The following is a 19,729-nucleotide window of genomic DNA, read 5'->3' on the forward strand; positions in this document are numbered from 1 at the left end:
TGGGACATTTGATTACCTTTTGTCCTGATGGCCATCAGATCTACCACTTTTTCCGCAACAAAAATGTCTCAGTTTGAGATGATGACTGGACAAAGGATGGTGCTACCCCAGCATCTGCTGTACAGAACCCAAGAGCAGACCTTGATAAATGCCTCCACAACTCATGAGTATGTTGAGAATCTGAGAAAACACCTTCAACATGCTTTTGCCTATGCTCAGCGGAATCTAGAAAGATCTGCAGACAGTATGAAGACCCACTATGACCTTAAGACAACTAAAAAAGAATACCAATTAGGAGACCGGGTCTACTTGTACAATTTCCAAAGGAACCAAGCCAAACAGCGCAAATTCCTCCCTAGTTGGCGGGGTCATTTTGAAATTGTAGCTAGAATCTCACTAGTTGCCTACAAATTCCGCATCCCCAAGGGCAGTTTGGCAGAAGGGGAAGACAAGTGGGTCCACATCAACCAGCTGAAGAGTTGCCATCCCAGGCATACTCTGCAGCAAATAGAGGAGCCAACCGGAAACCCAGAGGGGGACCTTCCGGATACCTAGAAAATTCCAACTGTTAAAACCATTCCACCTGTAAAAATCATTAGGAATTACAGGCGAGGAACATTGTAAATGCTATTCAATGTATGCATCTACATGAAAAGTAGTGGGGAACATTCCATAACTATGCTCTGTTCTGTCTCATAGTACTGAAACCAAGGATTCTAAGTACCAAGGAGGACCACTAGGGGACCGGGAGGAAAGACCCAAGGGGCTGGTAGTATCGCGCCATACTCCCATCCAGAACCGGTGAGGAGAACATGTGGATCCAGCAGTGATGGGAGAAGCAGCAGAATTTTTCCATCTGGACCAAAAATAAAGAATGAACATCCCAATCTCCCGACTTCCCCTTGACGGGCAGTCAAACTCAAGTCATGAGGAGGGGCTCTGTGGGATGATTCAACCCACGTTTGCTATGCCATGCAGCATCACTGTGTTCTGGTGGTGTCAGAAACATCAAAATGGCTGCAAAACCCTTGTGCAGGCCAAAACCTCTGAAAATCGCGCTCTGCAAAGCACAAGAAAATGGCTGCCCAATCTACCACGCATGTTGTCAGTGGTGGAACAGAGATCTCACTCCTGAAACATGTCACTGGGCTCCACAACAAGTTAAAATGGAGTACAGAGGGAAAAGCAGTGCTCTGCTAAAGGAAACCCCAAAATCTTGCTTTATAATCTTTTTTCTTTGTTGCTGAAACTGCAGAATGCCGGTACAAAACACCCTCAAACTTCCAAAATACTTGCTGGGTGCTACAATTCACTTAGTTCAAGAAATCACTGTGAACTTACAATGTCTCAAAAAGCTGAAAATATCAAAGAAACATCCACAGCAAAAGTTGCCTGCCTGGGTAATCTGGGAATCTGTCAAAATCTGAGAGCAGTACCCTCGGCCGCCTGATTGACAGCTGTCAGAAGCCTGCATGATAAACTTTAAAAGTTGTATAAACTGAAATCAAATGTGTGCAATCTAAGTGGCCTGTTCCTGTGAGTAACCTATGTTGTAATTGTTTGAGCCCATGGTTTAAAATCTGGAATTAGTGTTTTAGCTGCTAGTTTGAAATCACAAGTTTGTTTTAAGTTAAGTAAAAATGCAACAGAATTAACATTTAAATGTACAACTGGCTATAAGCCACCCAAACTGGAATAACAGCTTTCCTCACAGAGGCAAGGGCTCTCCCTCCAGCTCCTCTCCACCATGAAATCACACCTATGTGATAATTATAGGGTGGGGGAAGAATTTGGTCTGCAGTGCGGAAGAAGACAATGGACATCCTCCAGCTAAAGGAAATGCGAGGTGTGAAGGGTCGTAAATGGCCTCTGCCCAGGAGAAACAGGGAGGAGATGCTCCTGGGTCCCAGGGAAAGACCAAAGGGGTGGAGCTTAACAACCATTTGCTGCTTAACTAGGACAAAATACACATTTTAAAAATACTGATAACTTACTATGTAAAATTGTGCAAAATATAGAAATAATGGCATTGTTTATGTAATTTCTGGATGCATGGGTGAAACGGTGCCAGAAATCTGTGACATGTTCTGGGAAGAAACTACGGAAAATGTGATATTACACAAAATGTATTTCTGATAGAATTTTGAAACTTTATACACATATGCCCATGTTCAACGCGCTCATTTGTAGATATTTGCTCCTAAATTGGACATTGTGTTCCGGAGCAAAAGGGAAAAATTCTGTGAAAAGCAGACACAAGATCCCACAGTGACAGGGCTTGGAGGAGTATCTGCTACACGAAATATGTAATCTGTATATATGATTGTTATAGAGGTTGCACATGTGGAAATATGTATTGTACCAAAAGTAGATTTTGTGTTCACGGAGCTAGGGGTGGACTCTAAGCCTCATATACCCACACATAAAGGTGACACCTGTTTTTCTCCTCCTATCAAGGCAGAGAGGAGACCTTTACCAATCCCTATCAAAAGGGCGAGTTTAGGATAAACCAGCAAACACACCCCTTTATCATAAGCATAAATAGAGACAGCAGTGTGCAGAAAGACACAGACAGATTCAGCCACTATCTGAATGCTGGCGGAACACCCTGCTGCAGAACTATCCATCTTACTTGCTCCAGACTCCAGAAACCTGGCAAAGCAGAAAGGCCCATTGCATAGCCGAGCCATTTTCAGCTAGGCCTTAAATGTCCAGAACCAGAACTAACCCCAGAAACCTAAGGGGAGCATCATATACAGCTGGGCTGTGCTGTACTGCTTCCCTGCTGAAAATAATTATCATCAGAACCAATAGATCCAATCCAGTCCTGTGCTGTGCTGTGACCAGAGCCATTGCAGATCCGATCCAGTCCTGTGCCGTGCTGTGAACAGACCCAGTCCAATCCGATGTGCCCAGCTGTCTATCCCAGAACCAGATTCCCTTCCCTGACCAGAAATCTTGACAGAACAGAATCCAGATGGTCTGGATAGAACTGTGTCACTAGCATATGTACTGTCCATAGTTAATCCCTATCCTAAACCCACCCTATATTGTCTTCAGAACCTGATATTGTTCAGAGTATTTTTGAATTGTCAGAACTTTTCTTGCGCTAAGCTTCTCTCATTTGTTTTCTAAAATCATAAGTCATTAGTGTTGTGAGTAACTAAAGTGAATCCCAGAAAGAAACGGAGTATCCACCAGGTGAAGGGTTCCCTGGCCAGGAACTGTGGAGATTCATGTGTGGCATTCTCTTTTTCTATAGTCATAATCTTTTGTAAGACGATGTCTTTTTGTAGCCAACATCCACAGCCTTAATTCGCATCTAAAACCACATCCCAAATCCACATGGTTCTCCTGTAATCGAGATTTCTGCGCACTGAAAAGTTTGCTGTGAATTTAATTTTAGGGAAATTCTGACACGTGTAAAACAGCTTTTGATTGCTTCCGACTTTAATTTTAAGATTTCACATGGTTTCTCAGTATCACATCACTTCTAGTGTTTGTACGCAACTATCCAAAGCGACTCCCATAAGAATTTAACCATTTCAGCAATTTAAACCATATTTAGTGTTTTTACCCAAGCCATTCTCACTATAACTTTAAAACCATCCTGACTGCTTGTCAATCAATTCTGTTTTTCTCTTGTGTTGCTGGGGGGAAATTGGGATTGATATTTTGTTTCTGCCACTCCTGAATACTTGCTCTCTCCTCCTTTCTCTTTACACTGCCTATTGGGGGGGTGAGGGGTGTGCAGGGGGAAATAGTAACCACACTGCTATTTGATCTGAACACACACAAAAGTATTATTTCTGTGCTGAATTGTTTTGCTCACTATTACTCCTTGTGTATTAAAGAGATTATTTAGTGTTACATCACCCAATTGGTGATCATTGTGTACCCATTAAAACATAGTGTGATTGAATTGTAACTACATAAACAAATATTTTAACTTTGCAAACCAGCCTGATTTCTGGTTCAGTGTGACTGGGGGGGGGTTCCAGGAGAGGGCCGTGATATGAGTGGTACATCGTTCAGAATAAGGAAACTTTTATACACAAATACATAAGGATTTCAGTTGTGCATTACATGCTAGGCGTTGACTTAGGTGTGTGCTGGGTTGGAATCACTTACAATATCTGCGTCTAAATCCACAACCAATTATGTGTCAAGTTCTGTAGACGTGGCTATGATGATGACACGCACGAGTGTGCAGCATTGAACTATCAGATTGTGTGCTGTGGCACGCAAGTACACATGACATATATCTGTGTCAACAGGCTCTCCCAATGAGAGTGGTACGTGCATAGGCATGGCTATGGGTTCCATAGACATGGCTACAAATCGCGTTGCCCAATTGGCTTATATTGTAGCCGCAAATAATGATCAGCACCCCATGGCAAAGTTCTTCATTTAAGTTATTGCTTTTAGTCCTTGGCAGTATAGAGGTGTTCACTTATACTCCAAGGAATTCTAGCTAATTATACCTTATTTTACCATCTTTTTTTACACACTTTTTTCCTAAACCTCTATACCTTGTTATTTGTTGTCTTTGTCAATTCTTTGCTTTAATTATGTTTTTAAACATGTTCAATGTTGTGGCATTTACCTTTTTGTTTTGTCATTTTTCAGTTTTAACATTTTTCCTCCCTTGCCAGACTATTACCATCATGTGTGGCTGAAATGACAGCAGTGACGATGATGTCATATGGGTGCCAAAACCATTGCCACCACGAGACAAGATCTGTGTCATGAGAAAAAGTCTTACACCTGGAGATTATTTCTTGTAAAGGAGCGCCATTCATTCAAGGAGGCAGAGGAGGTGTAGCGCACCTTTAGCAGAAAGCTTCAGCAACGACGACCATCAACCATAGCTTCAGATAGGTTGGGCACTTCTGTATTAATTAACTATCTGGCACACGTTTATTAGGATGACATAGGCAATGAGTACAGTGAAGACCATGAACACCATTAGGTGAAAATGCATGGGGCTCATTCATTATGCTGGCATGCTTCTGCAGGTGCATCTTCTTCTTCTGCACCTCCTATGTCATCACATCCAGCTACCACTTCTTTTGCAACTCCTTCAACTTCAGCTCCAGCCACCACCCAAGGCAAAACTTCTATAAGTGGAAAAAAGACACCCAATCTTGCACAGTTTTACATTCTTTGCACTATATGCCACAATTGGGTTGTCCCAGGAGGTGCCACACTAGCCCATGGGGAAATGGTTCTCTCCCAACATCAGGTACATTGACATTGTTATTTTTTTTAAAGTAGCCTTTATTCCCTCCTTTTTTCTAAAAAAACAGAATAACAAACATAAATTACATATATATATATATATATTTTCAAACGAAAATTGAGCCCCAGAACAGAACAAAACCAGCGGGTTGCACTCGCTAGAGCAGCTGAATAAAGAAAATCCACTCTTCAGCAAAATTAAATGCTTGACGGCAAAATCAGGCAGCACCAAATGTTCTTTATTTATCAAAAATGCATAGGAAAGAGGAACCTGAAATAACACAACGACGCGTTTCGCGGTACTCCCACCGCTTGTTCACGTAGGTAGGGGAAACACAGCAAGGGATCCTTAAAACGTTATTCGAACTCTATGATAACAATGCATAGAGCGTCCCATTACACAAGTCGAAACAATGTATTGTACACAAGGCGGCCATGTTGTAGTGTACCAAAGGCAACGCATTCATGAATGTGCAAAAAAATAGAATACACATCATAGTAATCTGGACATTGAATAACAACTTAAAATCAGAAATGCTGCCACAAGTGTCACAAAAGTCAACAGAGTAGGGATTGTAGAAGAGACGGCATATAACGCGTGAGAAAAAGGGGGGGGGAATCATAACCATGGCAGGTAACCAGTCGGCGAAGTCACTGCTGTATAAAAGGAACCTAATATTAAAAAAATAAGGTACTCCCAAAGTATAAACAATCTACGGGGGCAAAACAGACTCGGACTTGCCTCTAAACAATGTAAACATTAATATGGATAAAAAAGAAGCCCAGTCTGAAAATGCCGGCCAGAAAAATAAAGATAAAAATAAAATAAAAAATAGCGCTAGACATTAGCACACACAGAGTTATATTTCCATCCCTTAAACACAGTCCCACAGTGCGAGTTTCAGACATTTAATTGATTGTTTGACATATAGGGCCTCATTACACGGAAGGCGGTGAGCCATGGTTCTATTAGCTCCATGGCTCATGCCGGTAAAATACCGGCACCGCCTTGGCGGAAAGGGGATTTACCGCCCCATTCCAAGGTTGGTGGGGCGGTAAATCCCCCTTCCGCCATTGCCCTTCCCCATTCCCATTTCTGCCCCATAGGGCTCTATGGGAATGGGGAAGGCGCTAATTACGGCACCGCAATTTTGCGGTGCCGTAATTAGCTCCGAGGTCCCTTAGCAGGTGTGTTTTTAACACCTGCAAAAAACAGGCGTTAAAGCGCCAACCCGTTAAGGGACCTCATAGTAAGGCGGTAATGGTTAACGGTCACCGTTACCATTAACGGTGGCCGTTAACCATTACCGCCTTCCGTGTAATGAGGCCCATAGGCATGCCCCAATAAATTCTATAGTCTCAAAATGCCTAAACATATAAGTTACATCATACATGCACAAGGGTAAAAATGGGACATTTCAGCAAATGTAGCAGTATGTGGGCAGTATAAAGTGCATAGTGCATTAGCAGCCAACAAGGTGCAAGAGTGCATAGCAGCCAGGATAAGTGAAACAAGAGGGAGAGTAATAAAAGGGATAAGAGTTGCAAATTCAACAGCAATAATAATGTGCACAGTTCTCTACGTCATTGGATGCACGCATATATATCTAAATATACTGATATTTCAAAGCATGTTACCATACACAAGGTAAGCAAAGATCAATTAAAAAAAATCATTAAATATGTAAGATGAATTAAAATATTTAAAAATAACCCTGCTCTCTATGAAAGAATATATGGCACAAAAACCGTGCATCCATGGACGGCTGAAGAATAGTCAACTAATTAATCCACAATAAAGTGCAAAGTGCTTTAATCCTAAAATGCCCCAATTTTTAAAGGCAAATTTCCTTCCTCATAAACCTTCTACTGCGAAAAGTTGGTACACATGTGCCTGATAGTCCCAATAAAAAACGTAGGTTGTAATAGACCTAAACAAGAGGTATCATACCTAAGTAACCCTTGGAGGTAAGTATCTGCATCTCTAAAGATGTAACATAACCCTCTTCAAAGCAAAAAGGGAGGTTAAGAGTGAGACATAGTAAAAAACAGAGTGAAAACGTATAAGGAATCCAACAAGCATACTGTGTAAGAATATTTTCATCATGGTGATCAGAATAAAAAGTTCACCCTAATACTGTACATGTTAAAACAAAAATTATACAAGAAAGACTAAACAATGTCATGACATATCAACCTGAAAAATAAGTCAAAACATGAGGGAATATACTTTATGATTGAAATCAGAAAACACTCAAGAAAAAGGACAGATATTAACGGGGTCATATAAAAAACATACAGGGTACCTAAAATCCAGAAGTAATTCATCGAAGATAAAATACAAATGCAAAATATTAGGTTCCTAAGAAGGTATATAATTCTTCATCAAGATTATGACCCCTAGGTTTCTTGGTCTCGAGGTCCAAAATGGACTTAGTCTCCAATTGCCTCAGCTGTAGCTCCCGTTTACCGCCTCTAGGTGATTTAGGCACGGTTCGTATTCCAAAAAAGGAGAAACCCTCCAATTGACTGTCATGTTGGGACTGGAAATGCAGAGCCATCGGATAGTTAGAATCAATATTTCTAATGGCTTGAATATGCTGAAGTATTCTCAATTTTAGTTTGCCTTTGGTACTACCCACATACCACATGTTGCAAGGACAGGTCAGAACATAAACCACATAATCAGTATCGCAGGTGATTCTGGATGGGACATTGATATTGCTACCCAAAATAGGATGTGTGTAGCAAGTTTTGTTAACAGCGTACGTGCATGCTTTGCATTTGGAGCATTTATGGAAGCCACAAGGTTTAGTATTTAACCAACCATTAGTCAATGCATTATTAATAATCCTCATAAAGCTGGGAACTAATGTATCCTTAATATTTCTAGCTTTCAAAAAAGCTCTCTCCAAAATGTGCTTAGGGTAACGCCGTTGTTTAAATTTGTATGCCATGAGGGCGCATTCGCAATCGAAGGTTTCAATCTTAGAACAGTTCCTTCGTATGCGAATGAACTCCCCATAGGGGATACTCCATTTCAGGGAAGTGGGGTGGTTACTCTTGGCATGGAGTGGAATGTTGGAGCTAGTGGGCTTTCTGTATGGACTGGTAATCAATTATCCTTGAGCCACAGTAACAAGAATATCCAAATATGGGATAGCAGTCTTGCTGTGGCTCACAGTGAATTGTAGATTCAGGTCATTGATGTTAAGAACCTTTACAAAATCCAACCAATCAACACTAGTCCCCTCCCAGATAATATACAAGTCATCAATATATATTAGCCAATGGGCAATTTTCGATGTATGATGACTGTTTTTGGGATGCCAAACTACACATTTTTCCCACCAACCCATCAGCAAATTCGCATAGGAGAGGGCAAAAGTCAAACCCATTGCAGTCCCCTTTTGCTGCATGTAGAACTGCCTGTCAAAGAGGAAACAATTGTTTGTTAGACAAAGCGAAATCATCTCAAGAATCATCTGAGAATGTTGGAGATAATTCAAAGAACGTGTATGCAAGAAATGTTCACAAGCTTTAAGGCCATCACTGTGTCTTATTGACGTGTAGAGAGAAACCACATCAAGTGTTGTTAATAAAAAAGTTGATTCCCATGGAATACCATCTATGCGGCTTAAAAAGTCTTTGTTGTCCCTTAAATAAGAAGGCAAAGTGGTAACACATGACACCAAAGTCTCATCTATAAATCTTGAAGTATGTTCTAACAAGGCCCCGCATAGTGTGACAATCAGTCTGCCCGGAGGTCTAATGAGACTCTTGTGAACTTTAGGCAGAAAATAGATAGTCGGGATCACAGGGAACTTCGGATGTAGATACGAACAAATGTCCTCATCCAACAAGTCTTTCTCCTTCCAAGTCTGCAGGAGATTGTCCAATTTGTCGCTCATGATTTCTGATGGATCTTCAGTCAGTTGGGCATAAAAGTCCTTATTCAGCAATTGTCTATGTGCCTCTTTGATGTCGTCCCCATGATTCATGAGGACGATGTTCATGCCTTTATCCGATGGTTTGATAATATAATCGGTCATCATACTCAAACGTTCAATGGTGCCTTGTTGTGATACAGTGAGGTTGGGTTTGTGAGGCCCACGTTGTTTCCTGATTTTCTTCAAATCATGGACAACCAAGTCCTGGAAGGCCTCAACATGGCCCCCCGGATTAAATACTGGGTTAAAGCGTGACTTGGCTTTGAGTAAAGTCTTCCCAGGCCAAGCAGTATCTACATACATAGAGGCAGATTCTTGGTCCCAAATATCAGTGACTAAATCACATTCAGTTTCTAAAGATTCCAAATCCCTTAAGGTGAACGTATCTTGTATCAAGACATCAGTGCCTCCCTGGAGATTCAATTTGGGTCTAGGTTTTGGTGGATACATTGCGAAGAATTTTTTCAATCTAACTTTGCGCATGTATTTATCAAAGTCAATCCTGGGTTCAGCATAGTCGTATCTTGACGAAGGGCAAAAATTGAGGCCCATTTGTAGAATGTTAGTTTCTTCAGCGGTGAGGGGTGGGTGGACAAATTGATAATAGACATGTCCAATGTGTTCATGTCTGTATGAGTTATTTCTTTGCTCCAGAGCGTGTTAATCGCTCCGGCTTGTCAGCATTTGATGTAGATGCTGCACCTTCCGCCCCTTGTTTTTTTTGGCCTCTTTGGCCCAAGGATTTTCCTCTTCCTCGGCCTCTGGGTTTCTTTCCGCTGTTTAGCCTGCCCTCCATACCCAACAGTCTCATCTGCTCTAAAAAATTAAGCTTTCTAGAGGGCTGTTGTTCACCCTCATTCTCAGTAGTATCAACATCAGAAGAGGATAAATCTGTAGGAATATCATCAGTAGTACTTGTTGTTGGTTTGGAAAGGTTTTTACGTAAATTGTCAAAGCGTTTTGCAAAAGACAATACTCTTCCCTGTTCATAATCCTGTTTATCCCTAATGAATTTCCTTTGTTTACGTAGTTTGATTTCCTCCTCATGTGTTTTGTATCCTTTCTCATTGCTGGTACGGAGGCTCTTCCCATCTTCGCTCTGGTCGAGTTTTTCCAGTTTTTCCAGTTCCTCCTCTATATCCTGAATCTTGGCCAGTATCTTATGGCGATCCATACGGGCATATTTGATTAAAATATTAAGAAATGTTACTGAGCAGGTGTTACTAGATTTGCCCCATTCCTGCAGCATGGCTGGAACTTGTTCCTCAAAAGAGGGTGTGCTAAGTATTCGCTGGCCTCTTGGAATGCGTCCAACGTCTATATAGTTTTGTAAGGAGTGTTCCTCCCACCACTTGCTGATCTCACAACGCCTTTGTTTCACCAATTCTTTAAGCAATCTAATTTCAGTGTTAGATTGTGGGTCCCGGGATATAGGTTTGTTGACAGGTTGTGTTTCACAAAAAAGTGAAACTGCTTGATTTTTTCTCAGGCTCTCCCTTCCTCATTGTGATGCCATTATATAGGTGCACAGTGCTGTCTAGATGCACAGTGAAGCCTCTCCAACTTTAAACAGTGTTAGCTCTCGAGCACAGACAGGCATACGATGCAAGTGCTAAAAATCCTTACGTGCTATCCAATGGGCGCAGGCACTGATAAGAACAGGAGCAGAGAAACCACATAGTCTTACCTGATTGGATGGAAATTTCTTGCATCCTCCGATGCAAAAAAAAATCCAATCTGTATCTCAGGCAAGGCTCAGTGGGAAACCCAAAACTGTAGCCTCGTCATTTGTGATCGAAATGGATAAACCGGAGCGCAGCAATGAACCCTTCAAGAGATCCAAGAGGGAAACTCCTTGTGCGCTTCACATGAGTGGATGGGTGCAAAATCCAGCGTTGTTGATCCCATGACGCGCAAATATTTTCAAACGAAAATTGAGCCCCAGAACAGGGCAAAACCAGCGGGTTGCACTATATATATGTATATTTATATAAACTAGACTGTACCTCAGTGAAGTGCACTTTATATGTCAAAAACACACTCCCACTATACAGCCTGAAGCAAAAGCACTCAATCCCAGAAAAGTGCTAAAATGTAACTTTTATTCAATAGAGAATATTATAAGAAACACAAGTCAGCATGGATTTACAAATTGTTGCTGTAGATTTGACTATGGTGTATGAGGATCGAACAAGCTATAGTGGACTGCTGTTGTTTGAGACACAAGGTCAGCGCTTTCACTGCCCATCTCCGGTCTGAGATCAGCGGAGTTCAGGCTCAAGAAAGAATCCCTAACCTTAAGACAGGTTATAACTATACCAGTCATAAGGATGCAATCAGATTAGAAGCACTATCTGAGTCTGAATACAAAGTGCAAAACTAAGTATTTCAACTCTTGTAGAGTGATACTTAGACCTAGTCAGCATGGCAGAAATGGAGACAAAGAGATTTGTGGCGGCAAAAGCTCTGCTCAAAATTGATGGCAGCAGTGCTGAAATACAAGAGAGAAATAGCTCAGAGGCACTTACAGCAATGTAGAAAATTTATAAATTGGAAATTGAGAAATTTGAAGAAACATTATTGAAATCCAAAGAGGCTGATGAGTGTAAAAGAAAAGTTGCCCGGATGGAATACAACCTTGAACGGTTTGAAGGAGAAATCACACTTAAAAAACATCAGACATTCCTAAGGGACAAAAAAGACTACCAACAAGGTAGAATCTATACATTTGCACGAAAATATGATGAACCTATAAGAGAACAACTGAAGAACAACAAGACAATATTAGTGACCAATACGGACATAACAACGGAATCCATATCCTCAGAAGTAGAATCCTCAGATACAAACCTAAGACTTGCTCGTCTTAATTTTTTAGAAGAGTTCAAGTTGCTTCACATGGAAAGCAAAAATGCCAAGAAACCCAGAGGTCAACGACCAGGAGGAGGAAGAGGAAAAACAAGGAGGGGGAGGAAATGTAGAAAATATAGGAGTTGGGAATTCAACGAGTTGGGCAACAAGTTCTGGAAGAGGTCAGAAGACAAGAGGAAGAGGAGCACAGGGACAGATTTGAAGTCCTAAGTGTTCAATACCTCGAAAAAAGAACTATAACAACTGCGGAGCAAAAAGTATTAGAACTGGGGTTGTGATTTTGTCCTTCTACAAATTTTGATTTTACTGAGACCAGGATAGATCTGTTTAAATTCATCTGGAAAATAAAATTGAAAAAGTTCTTTGCAACTCAGGTACATGAGACTCAAGTTATCTCAGGAACCTATTCCCAATCCCAGAATTTTGAGTGTGTACGATCTAACAACTATAGGCAATCTTTCTACGCTACCCGAGATACAACCAGTAGACCATGTTACCACCATGGATGACTAATTTATCCAAGAACATTTAGGAATCTGCACTGATTTAACTACAGAGAGTGGCCTAAAAATCAAGTAGACATTCAATCCTGCAATAGGATGCAGCAACATAGATATCTTTGAAGAATGTGTTTTTAATGATCTCAGGACTTTAGCATCTAAAACTACAAGTAAAAATCCAACCTAACATCCCTACAAAGAGCTGCAATTGTATCTTTAAAAACTGATGAAACAATAGTAATCAGACTGGCAGACAAGGGCTGAGGGGTAGTTGTCTGCTCTAAGATAAAATATGTGGAAGAAGCCTACAGACAGCTACAAGATGAACAATGCTATGAGGTCATAGAAATTGGACACTTGATAAAGATCAAAGAAGAATTGGATACAATATTGTTGCATTATAAATATAAAACCCTTATGGAACCAGAAGAAGTATTGTTTTTGAAAAAAGACTTTCCTACTACTCCTATACTGTACCTTTTACCCAAAATCCACAAAGATGTAAATAAACCCCCTGGGAGGCCTATCGTCTTGTCAAGAAATGTGTTGCTGGAAAATATCTCTAAATATCTTGACTTTTTTACAACCTTTTGTAAAAGAACTAAACTCATACATCAGAGACACCACTGATTCACTGGCCAGAATACAGGACATACAATGGGAAACAACATACTGGCTGTTATCATTAGATCTGGTGTCTTTAAATATATATATTTTACATGAGTTTGGATTAGAGGCATGTCAATTCTTTTTGAACACCAGGTCTGTGAGTTTCAAGCAACACAATGATATGATTATGGTTTTGTTATGATTTTGCTTGGAACATAATGTAGTTTATTTGATAACAAACTATACAGACAAAAGAATGGCACTGCCATGGGTTCCTGTATAGCCCCCACATACGCACATCTTTATATGGGGTGGTGGGAGCAGACCATAGCCTGGGCAGAGCAGAATGATGAATTTGTAAACCAGGTTGTCTGCTGGTACAGGTTTATTGATGATTTCTTCCTGGTGTGGAATGGCAGTCAGGAGAGTCTATTGGAATTTGTGGAAAAGCTGAATATCAACGACATGAATTTGAAATTGACTTGTGTATGTAGTAAGGAACAATTGGTCTACTTGAATGTAGAACTGAATGTGAGAGAAGACAAAATAGAAAGTAAATTACATAGAAAACAAGTAGCATCCAATGCAATACTTCATGACACAAGTCATCATCCTGGGAAATTGAAATCTAGCATCCCATATGGTGAAATGATCAGGGCTAAACATAATTGCACAGTCCCACAAGAATTTGAAAATTAAGCTGAGTTAATGGGAACTTGGTTCTCAGAAAGAGGTTACAAGAAAAAAGACATAATTGAGGCATACACTCAAACATCAAAAAGGCATAGAAAAGATCTTTTGAAGGTGAAAACGTAAACATATCAAGAGAGTGCACCCATTAGATTTTTAAGCAGATTCAGTTACCAAACCACAGCTATCAGGCAAATACTCTATAAGCATTGGCCTATTTTATGTACAGACAGCACGATAAGTGATTCTGTTGGTGAGAGACCATTGATAACTTTTGGCAAGGCAAAATCTTTAAAAGACCTGATAGCTCCTAGTATGGTGGCAAAGGAGAAGATAACTGAGAATTGGCTTGGGAAATCTAAATAACCACTGGGTTTCTTTCAATGTAATAATTGCAAAATGTGTCAGTTCACAGAAAAAACGAATATCTTACATTATGGTCAATTGTAATAAGATCTGGGAGATAAAACACAGAATTAATTAACTTACACAGTTTGTAGTGTATGGCATAATTTGTCCATGTAAACTTTGATATATTGGCTGTACTATCTGTCAATTGAAATTGAGGATTTTACAACACTTTAGGGCCATACTCAATCAAGTTTTAAACTACCCTTGGCAGTACATTTTGCAGATAAACATTCTAGTGATGCCACACAAAAGACATTTCTGGCACTAGCTCATGTACCTGCCCATAGGAGAAGTGGGAACAGAGAACATACCTTGAGAAAATTAGAATCTAAACTTATTATTACGTTTAATACTAAGAAACCTCATGGTCATAATGCAGGAGAAGAGCTTGGAGTACATTTGTTAGGTGATTGAATGTAATGTTTTGATTGTATTTCAGTATTTTCTTATATCATTGGAACTTGCACTAGCACTTAATTTCTGAGAGTTTGTTATTAAGTGTATTTCTCTAATCAGAGTGTTGGGATTGCAATGTAATATGTTTTAATTATGTATTGCACTTGTAGTTTGGTCCTAATATGCACTGGCTGTTTAGTCAGAGATGCATCCAATAGATGACCATTGTTGTCAAAGGATTAGGACTATTTGAATTACTTGAAGATGTACTTGCACTTTTTCAAATGATATAAAAAATTCTAAATCTGCAATTGTAATTGTGAATGTGAATTGGGTTTTGTAATTGGTTTTAACATGCATTGACACTTTACATGGAATTAATTTTATTCCATGAATTGAGTACAGTGAAGACCATTAACACCATTAGGTGAAAATGCATGGGTAATAATGTATTTCCTTGAACCTGCATTTGCACCTTTTCGAGAGCTGTTTACTATGGTCCGTGTACCTGAGATTATGGTTTAACTCCGTCTAGTAGAAATAGGAACAATGTTTTACCCAAATGCTTTTTGGAATAGAACTTGTTGTGCCCCCTGGGGCTGTACAACCAATTTGGAATGAGCCCTTTTGGCTGATTGAGAACGCAATATGCATGACTTAATCTAACTATAGTGCAATTTGATTGCACAGTGACCAAGCAATGCCTGCACATTTATTATCTGTGTGAGAATAGAAACTGTTGAGATCTCGAGGCACGGGATGGTAGACTAACATTCTGATTGGAGCAAAAGATGACCACTGGGGAGTAACAAGTAATACACAAGAGATTTTACATTGTGAGAGATTTATGAGCTGCTGCTCGTTTCCAGAGTTTTTTAAGTTGCAGTCTCCACAACGTAGCCATGCATGATGCAATGCGTAGTTTTTTTGTTATTTGTTAGATATTTTATGTTTGAGCTGAAAATGTTTGATATTTAAACATTAGAACTGGGACTGTAATCTGACACTGAAACATTGAGTATCAAATGTTTTATTTGAACGTGTAATGAATTATTGAACTAAAAAGAGTACAAGCCTATATAATTTGACTAGTAAAATATGGCTGCCAGTTTTTGGTATCCACAAAGACCAACATAGATTGATCACATGATCGTGAAAGAGTTGGTTTTACCTCCTGTTTGACCCAAGATAAACAGCTCAGAAGCTTTAGGCTGTAAATCTAGCCTGACGAAGTCCCGGGATGGGACGGAACGCATAGCGCTAACACTACGGCTATGGAGCCAAGCAACAAATTGTAAGTGCACGTTGACTTGTCTTTTTTTATGTTTTTTATTGAATATAAGTTACATTTTAGCACTATTCTAGGATTACTTTTGCTTCAAGCTGTATAGTGGGAGTCTGTTTTTGACATATAAAGTGCACTTCACTGAGATAGTCTAGTTTGTGAGAATTGTGAGGCTTTTTTCCGACCTGCAAAAGCACCCGCTGATAGAGGTTTGAATGCACCAAGGAAAATCATTTTTTTGTGATATATATCTATATATATATATTCAGTGAAAAAACTTTGTTAAAAGACGTTATGGTTAAGTTGCACTAATAAAAACCTATGAAATTTACTGGAAAAATTTGGTTAAAGTGACGTTATGGTTACAAGTAAAACCGAATAACACGAAAAATTTGCCAGTTATGTAAGCTAAGCAACCATAACTCGCACAACCACTGTGCACTGCTAAGACAAACACCCAGGACATGAAACAGGACATCACAAATGTAATTGATGACACCACAGATGACATCACATATCTGAGCCACTTGTTTTAGTTACTGACATCATAAGGCTAGTTTCTTTGTTTTTACTGACAATGAGAATTTCCAAAATGTAAAAGGTGCTATGTATCTACACATTAACCCTTTAATATGTTCTTAAAGTACTTTCCTAAGAATTTAATCTGAGATCATATTGCATATCCATGGGGCAATAAGCATGCCTCAAACACACAATTAATCTGTTTACATGATGATTAACTCTAATGTTATTTTCATTTTTTGGTGATGTTGTTCTTCCTTCCTTACTTTAGTTTCCCTGGATGTGCCTCTAATTTGTATACATTGTACGTTTTTGTATGTATTTTTTCTAAAACAAGTGTGTGGTAGGTTTTCATGTGTTACCTATTTATTCCATTTGAAACACTACTCAAAACTTTCATATGGTCACATTTATTATTTTACTATCGGACATGTTTGCCAAAGCACACAGCCCAAACCGCTGGACGGATTTGGACCAGGTCCGAAACAACTTGGGCACTAAGCATTGTCTCACGTTCCATGTGTGCTTTGAGGTTATTAGGTGCTGTGGTTATGTTAAAATTTGACAGAGAAGGGGGTGCCTTAAAAATTATAGTTAAATATCCCATGGTGCTTGGCAGGATCATGGTTTTCAGAAATGAAACAATGGCATCTTGTTTTTCTGTCAATACGAGAGATACTCATGGCTATAGCCGAGGTTATGGGAAAATGAAACGCAGTAAAAAGCTATTTGCAGGTGAAAAAACATACACATGCCAGAAGGGTAGAGGTGGGGTGATGGCTTGAAAGCACTAAGTGAATTTAGGAGTTGGAGAGGGTCCAGTGACCGATTTTGTAACACAAAGCTTTCTGTAGCCTTGGCTATAGTCGCGAATAGCAGACATCTCATAGCAAACTGTGTCATAGAAGCATTGTGTGTTTTGTGAGTGAAAGGAAGAGGGCATGGGGTGAGGATTTAATTTGTTTGTGGCCGTTTTGCTGATATTTATGGTTATATGCAGGGCTTCAAAGGACTACAGATAGCCATGGGTATGTGTAGTTCAGTATCCGCGGTTATATCATTTGGGGTGTAAGTGTTTTATATTTTTTTTAAAGTAGTTTTTTTAGGTATAATGACGTTGGGGGTGAAAAATCACAGGCCCTGGCCAAAGGCCACGGTCATTGATATTGATGTTGATATTTTATTTCTATCGCGCTCAGACACAAGTGTTTCAGAGCGCGGCAATATCTGGTAGGTATTAGAAAGTCAATGACCTGGCAGGTATTAGAGAGTCTTCTGTGTTTTCAGACTTTTGAGCATGTGAGACTTTGGAGAAAGATAGAAGAAAATAGTTTAACAGAATTAATATAAAAAGTAGCAATTGTAGTCTAGTTTTAGATGCGCCACACAATGTATTTAAGGTTGTGTATTCTCACGTACAGTATTATGTTGTGTGGGTGTGCAATGTTTGCCTATCTAGTTTACTGTTATGTATTTTTTCATGATTCTTATTTTTCAGTCACTTTACATTAGTACACAAGTATTGTTGTTCTGTATTCATCGTTTAAGTTGGATTGTTGTATAAAACTTGAAGTCAATCTCCCTTTTAAATTACTTTTTGTGGCCTCGGCTATCGTAAAAGTCAATTAACTGTAGTCGTGGGCATGACACAAATTTGTTTAGTTATTATTTATATTATTTATGTATTTAAATATGATGTGTATTCCTTAAAAAGACTGTTTTGGGATACACTGAGTGTAGAACTTTAGCAATCAGTAGTACTGTTTAGATGTTATGAAGGAACACTGCATTTCCTTCATCAGTTCCTTCATCAGTTAGGTGTACTCTGCCATCTATATAGAAATTGGTCATGTAGAAATGTATGTTGTAGTTTGAATCCATAATTGGTTGTGGTCTGTCATGAATGCTGAAACTGCTTTATTAACATTTCTCCAGTATTTCTCAATTTTACCATTAAATCTAGTGGTCCATCTCCATTTAGGCCTCTGAGTGACATTGGAAAAGATAAAGATGGTGTGAGGAAATATTTACATTAGTTTTCCCATGTCTTGTTTCATCATTAAAGTAAGGGTTACCCCTCACACAATGCCTCCACAATGAATTAGTATGACGTCTGGGTGCTCTGTACTTCTCAGACCTAACAATTTTGGAAAAACCTGTGCATTCTCTCAATCCAAACCATTAAATTCTAACATCTTTCAAACCTAGGTCCATGTTAATATTTAGTTTCGCACAGAAAAGCCAGCCAGCAATCATAGCCAACTGTCTCCAATTAGACAAACAATTTTCAAACCAGCCAGTATTTCTCTGTTTCCATGAAAATTATTCCTATTTTGAATTTCTAGTAGTTTGTATGAGCAGGGTATGTATGATGTGTGTGTGTGTTTGACTTTCTAATTGGTTGATGGTGCTACACCTCCCGCATTGTAGCCATGGATATATTAGAGTGAGTGACACATCCTGTGTTTGTGGGCGTGTGGTTATCGTGGCTAGCCAGAATTTTTGGTGGGGTGTCATTTTATATGCATTGATTATTTTGGGGGATTGTAAGAGACTAGGAGATTGGAGGAGTACCATGAGGAGTGGAGGTGTTTCTGGTAGGCATGTTGGGGACATTTTTTGGAGTGGAAATGCAATGTTTGCAATTTTTGCGAATAGTCGTGACTACAGCGGACATCTAGGAGGGGCTCCTATATAGCTGTGTCTATAAAAAGCATGTGTGTAAGTGTGTCGATATTATCCTGTGTTTCATTTGTTACGGCTGGAGCCGTGGTTATATTTAAAGTCGCGTCTAGAAATATACATTTTCTGTGCAATAATCATATGTTCATGTGGATGATATAGTTCATAGTGGTATTTCTGTGTCTTTTGTATTTACTTAGTATTTCATTTATTTGATTTGAAGGTTTGAAGGGCAATTTAGTTTGATTTGGGGCTTGCACGAAATTGTGCATATATCCGGGGGTACAAATCAGAATCTCTGGCTATAAAAGATGCTAGGTGGACTAAAAATGGGTTTGTGTCATTTTCATTGATTGTCGCTACTTTTGAATTTGTGTAGGTCTTAGTGATAGGTTGTGCTGAAAATGTGTCAGCCATCTCAGTAGTTTTATTGGTATATCATCCACTTTTTCATGTGTTTGTTATGGAAAGTATAAAAGCCATCATTTTCTGCAGTTTTGTCCTTTTGATTCCTCAACTCTGACTGTGCATATAGAACCGTGTAATACCAGAGCACACCTAAAGCATGAAGA

The sequence above is a fragment of the Ambystoma mexicanum genome, chromosome 5q (genome assembly GCF_040938575.1).
Source record: "Ambystoma mexicanum isolate Mex_15411 chromosome 5q, UKY_AmexF1_1, whole genome shotgun sequence".
NCBI lineage: Eukaryota > Metazoa > Chordata > Amphibia > Caudata > Ambystomatidae > Ambystoma > Ambystoma mexicanum.